We start from the raw sequence: 6000 nt of genomic DNA, 5'->3' as shown, positions 1-6000 counted from the left end.
CCATTACTTTTGTGGTTTCCCTGATTAAGCCTTTGTATTTATACCATTATGCTATCTCTAATTCTTCCTCTTCTCCTGCTCCACCACCTCCTTCTTCTTCATTTCAGCATGGTTCATTATAGTCAAAAAGCTACTCTCAAGTTCTTCATTCATGTCCTCAAGTGACGCCATGTTGTTCTCCAGAATTTGTCAAAATTCCTCAGATTAGCTAGCAAGACTGTCTTTGATTCAGTCACACTTATTTATCCAAATACCTCCTGACTGTCTCCCTACTTTTTGCTCCTGCCAGAACAGAGCCCTTACTAGTCTGTGAATGTACCTTGTTCATTTTCATGTCTGCATTTTAGTGAAGTATATATACTACTGAGTCATTACATTGTTTTCTCTTTCTATGACTGCCTTTCCTCATAGCTTGTTTGTTTCCTTTGAACATTCCCCAATTATTCTAGTTTGTGTTAGTTCTGGGCCTGGACTCCTCACTATTCAAAAGACTTTATTCAGTGCTAATTATTTTCTGGCACATTGTGAAGAATTAATGTATAAATACAAATATATGGTACCTTAGTCTCTAGTAATGAATTTTACAATGACCTGTGCCCCCAAATAAACATAAACAAGGTGTCATGGTAGCAAGGAGGAGTGAAGCAGCTACTGTCTATTCCATTTTTTCTCCTGTGTAGCCTCTGTCATCTTAAGTTTTTGGACGGAAGGATACACTATTCAAGCATCTTTTGTTTTCCATATAGCACCTAGCACATTGTAGTGACATAGAATTTCAATTAAAGTATGTTAATTTGGATTTTGTTTAATGGCTGTTTTCATTATCACCCTTAAAAAATCACATTGTGAATGATGATCAAAATGTTAATATATCTCCAACCCTTTTAAAGTGAATTTCAACAGGGAGGTTCAAGAGCACTAATTCTAAAAGTGCTTAGATTTGCCTTTGAAATGGAATTTTATGCTTACCAGTGCGCATGAGAATATCTTACACATCAAACAATATAACACCTGTGCAGGCTAAAATAAGCTGAAACAGTACTTGGCTTTTCTCATTCTTAGCCATTTTTTCCACATCCCAACCTACATTTAGCTCAGCCAGCTCAGTTACAAGAGCTGATACTACTCACTCATTGCCTGGAGCAGAAATGTTGACAAAGGTTTAATAGTTCAAAGAACTTCCTTTTTAAGGTTCAAGAATTCAGGAGCAAAAAGTACCAGATATTAACAAATAAGTGTAAAAATATATTTGATTACTTAAGAGATGTCAAAAAATTATTTATTCAGAAACTATAAGTCACATTTAGGTAGACTGCATGTTCCAACAAGATCTTTTATACCCCTGCCTCTTTTTTACCTCTTTAAAGATTTTTGTTTTATAGTAGACCATAGGAATCTATTGAGTTAAGCTATATGAACAACAGTAAACACAATAATTTAAGTTATGTTATATTGACATTATGATAGTTCATTATTTCATACTAGAATGTGGGCTCTTTAAGGCAGGTATTTTGTCTAATATTATTGTATATTCAAAGTCTAAAATAATCATGGTATAAAATAGATACTCAATAAATGTTTCTGGAATGAGTTAATGGATATTTGATATGGTTTTGTAAAGAAAAAAGTGGTATTATAAAGGAGTAAATGTGGACTCATTTTGTTCAATAATTAAATGTCGTGAAAATCTGAGTTGCTTTAGATTCAGCTAGCTTATTTGCTGTTTTCCAAATGTTTTGCGTTAGCAAAACCTTTAATGAGTTTGACCTCAAGGAGTTTTTTCTTTAATCCATATGTTTCTGATTCCCATAGAGTTAGCTCTTACCAAAACTATTTTAATTATTTATTTGAGTTCCAAGAAGCCTTTTGAAAGTTTTCATTAAGGAACTCTTTATGTCTGACTTTTAAAAATAAAAATTCTAATTTTTCTCAATAATTTTTACTGTATCTTCAAAAACCTATAACTATTGTGAGATTCTTTATTATTATGCTGGTCCTGCATTTTTATTTCCAAAGTCACTAGAGCAAAAATGTTTTTATATTAGTTAAATGAACAAATAAATTCTCTGTAATGCCTATATTCTGCATTTCTAATGTAGATATTGCAATAATTTGTAATGGCTTAGTTTCTCACAATTTAACCATATCATTTATCTTATTAAGTATATATGTATTAATCTTATAAATGACATTCTCCTTGAGTTACTACATGGAGCTGAAGTTCTAAGTTTGACTTAGGAATGGATTTTGACTTTATATATGTGAGAGATGAGGAGAAACAGGAAAAAAAAGCAAAGAAATCAAGAGGATCATAGATATAACTATTCTCTTTCCCAACCATTTTTAAATTCACCACATCACTAATGCATTTTTTGTTTCCGTGAGAATGTTTAAAATTCAGAAATTTTCTTTTCATTTTTATTTTTAGTAAATGAAGATATTTAGTACTGTAAAATTAAGATTAAAAAATTAGTTATATGAATATACACACTCCTTCACTAGACAGTTCAGCTACCAAAATTTTACTTATGTATTTAGCTTTTTTAAAGATTCATCATATCCCTGTAGTGTGGCAGGGTCAAGGAGGTTAGGGAGTATATGGTTTTATTTTCTGTGAATTAAAAAACTGCTTTGTTGTGCTGTGAGTGCTTTATGATTTAGGTATATTTAATCAATACCTCTAATTAACTTAATGCTAAAAGGAGGGAATTACCTCTGTCTTTTGCTTATTTTCACAGCTCAAGTATTTTAGAGAACATTGTTCTCGATGATATTTGATATTCTCAAATGAAAGAAACTTTAATTTCACTAAGATCGTTTAAGTAGTTGAATAAAATAGATTCTCTCTACATAAAATATTATATTCTTATATTTTCATATTCTAATGTAATACTATATGTAAAATAAAGAGGATTAAATATATTAAATTGATAATTTGGTGAACTAAAATAAATAAAATGACAAAAAAGTATCAATAACGAGCGGTCATGTAACAGTATGAAGAAATTCCTATTTTGAAATATTTTCTTTTGAAATAAAAAAATTTCCAGTGGAGACAAATGAAAATACAATAATCCAAAATCTTTGGGATGCAGCAAAAGCTGTTCTCAGAGGGAAGTTCATAGAGATAAAGGCCTACCTCAAGAAGCAAAAAAAGAAAAAAAGAAAAAAAAAAAAAAACACCTCATAGAAACAACCTAACCTTACACTTAAAGGGGCTAGAAAAAGAACAAAGAAAATCCAAAACCAGTAGAAGGAAGGAAATACCAAAGATTAGAACAAAAAATAATGAAATGGAAACCACAAAAAATTAATAAATAAGAATGAATAAATAAAAAATAGAACAAATCATTGAAACTAAGAGCTGGTTCTTTGAAGAGATCAACGAAATTAATAAACCAGTAGCCAGACTCACAGAAGAAAAGAAAAAGGACTCAAATAAACAAAATCAGAAACAGAAGAGGAGAAATAACAACCAACACCACAGAAATACAAAGGATTATGAGAGAATATTATGAAAAATTATATGCCAACAAATTGGACAACTTAGAAGAAATGAATAAATTCCTAGCAACATAAAACTTTTGAAAACTGAGTTAGGAAGTAGAATATTTGAACAGACTGATTACAAGCAATGAAATTGAAACAATAATCAAAAAACTCTCAACAAACAAAAATCCAGGACCAGATGGCTTCACAGGTGAGTTCTACCAAATATTTAAGAAGAATTAATACCTATTCTCAAACTCTTCAAAAAAAAAAAAATAGAAGAGGAAGGAAATTTTTTGAATTCATTTTATGAGACCAGCATTATCCTGATACCAAAACCAGACAAAAATACTACAAAAAAAAAGAGAAAACTACAGGCTAATATTTCTGATAAACATAGATGTAAAAATCCTCAACAAAATATAAGCAAACCAAATCCAACAATACTTTAAAAAAAGCATTCACCGTGATCAAGTTGGCTTTATTCCTGGGAAGAAAGGACAGTTCCATATTTTCAGATCAACGTGACACTTCACATTAACAGGAGAAAGGATAAAAAATATATGATCATCACAACAGATGCAGAAAAATCACTTCAGAAGTACAACATCCATTCATTATAAAAACTCTCAAGAGGGACACCTGGGTGGCTCAGTCAGTAAGTATCTGCCTTCGGCTCAGGTCATGATCCCAGGGCCTGAGATCAAGTCCTGCATCAGGCTCCCCACTGAGCAAGGAGCCCATTTCTCCCTCTGCCTGCCATTCTCCCTGCTTGTGCCCCCCCCTTTCTCTGAGAGATAAATAAATAAAATCTTGAAAAAACAAAACAAAACAAAACAAACCCTCTCAAGACAGTAGGTTTAGAGAGAACATACCTTAACATAATAAAGGCCATATGAGAAAACCCACAACTAACATCATACTCAATAATGAAAAACTGAGAGCTTTTCCCCTAAAGTCAGGAACAAGACAAGGATGTCCACTTTCACCACTTTTATTCAACATTGTACTAAAAGTCCTAGCCACAACTATCAGACAAGAAAAAAGAAATAAAAGGCATCCAAACTGGTAAGGAAGAAGTAAAACTTTCACTATTTACAGATGATATGATACTATGTATAGAAAACCCTAAAGACTCCATTAAAAAAACTACTAGAACTAATAAATGAGTTCAGCAAGGTTGCAAGATAGAAAATCAACATACAGAAATCCATTGCATTTCTATACACTAATAATGATTTAGCAGAAAGAGAAATTAAGAAAACAATCCCATTTACAATTGCACCAAAAATAAAATAATAAAATACCTAGGAATAAACTTAACCAAGGAAGTAAAAAACTTGTAGTCTAAAACTATAAAACACTGATGAAAGAAATTGAAGACAATACAAACAAATGGAAAGTTAATCCATGCTCATGGATTGGGAGAACAAATATTGTTAAAATGCCCATACTACCCAAAGCAATCTACAGATTTAATGCAATCCCTATCAGAATATGAACAGTGTTTTTCACAAAGCTAGAACAAACAATACTAAAATTTGTATGAAACCACAAAAGACCACAAATAGCAAAAGCAATCTTGAAAAAGTAGAACAAAGCTGGAGATATCATCATCCCAGCTTTCAAGATACACTACAAAGCTGTAGTAATCAAAATAGTATGGTACTAGCACAAAAGACATGCAGATGGCCAGCAGTATATGAAAAGATGCTCAGCATCCCTAATCATCAGGGAAATGAAAATCAAAACCATAGTGAAATATCACCTCACACCATCAGAATGGCTAGAATCAAAAAGATAAGTAATAACAGGTGTTGGTGAGGATGTGGAGAAAAAGGAGCCCACATGCACTGTTGGTGGCAATGTAAATTGGTATAGCCACTGTGGAAAACTGTATGGAGGTTCCTTAAAAAATTAAAAATAGTATTACCATATGATCCAGTAATTCAACTGCTGGGAATTTACCCAAAGAAGACAGAAACACTGATTCAAAAAGATATATGCACCCCTGTGTTTATAGCAGCATTATTTACAATAGCCAAGATATGAAAGCAACCCAAGTGTCCATTGATGGATGAATGGGTATAGAAGATATGGGATATATGTATATAGATAAACATATGGATGTCTATGTAGATAGATATAATTGAATATTACTCAGCCAGAAAGAGAATGAGATCTTGCGATTTGCAACATCATGGATGGACCCAGATGGTATTATGCTGAGTGAAATAAGTCGGTCATAGAAAGGAGAAGACCATATGATTTCACTCACACGTGGATATTAAGAAACAAAACAAATGAACAAAGATAAAAGAGATAAGCAAAGAAAAACAGACTCTTAAATACTGAGAACAAACTAGCAGTTGCTAAAAGGGAGGTGTGTGGGGGGATGGGTAAAATAAATAAAGGGGATTAATAATACACTTAACTACTTATCTTGATGAGTACTGAGTAATACATAGACATGTTGAACCATCAGGGCGCCTGGGTGGCACAGCGGTTAAG

This window comes from Ursus arctos, unplaced genomic scaffold (genome assembly GCF_023065955.2).
Source record: "Ursus arctos isolate Adak ecotype North America unplaced genomic scaffold, UrsArc2.0 scaffold_20, whole genome shotgun sequence".
NCBI classification, from domain to species: domain Eukaryota; kingdom Metazoa; phylum Chordata; class Mammalia; order Carnivora; family Ursidae; genus Ursus; species Ursus arctos.
Note: the sequence above shows the minus strand (reverse complement) of the source record.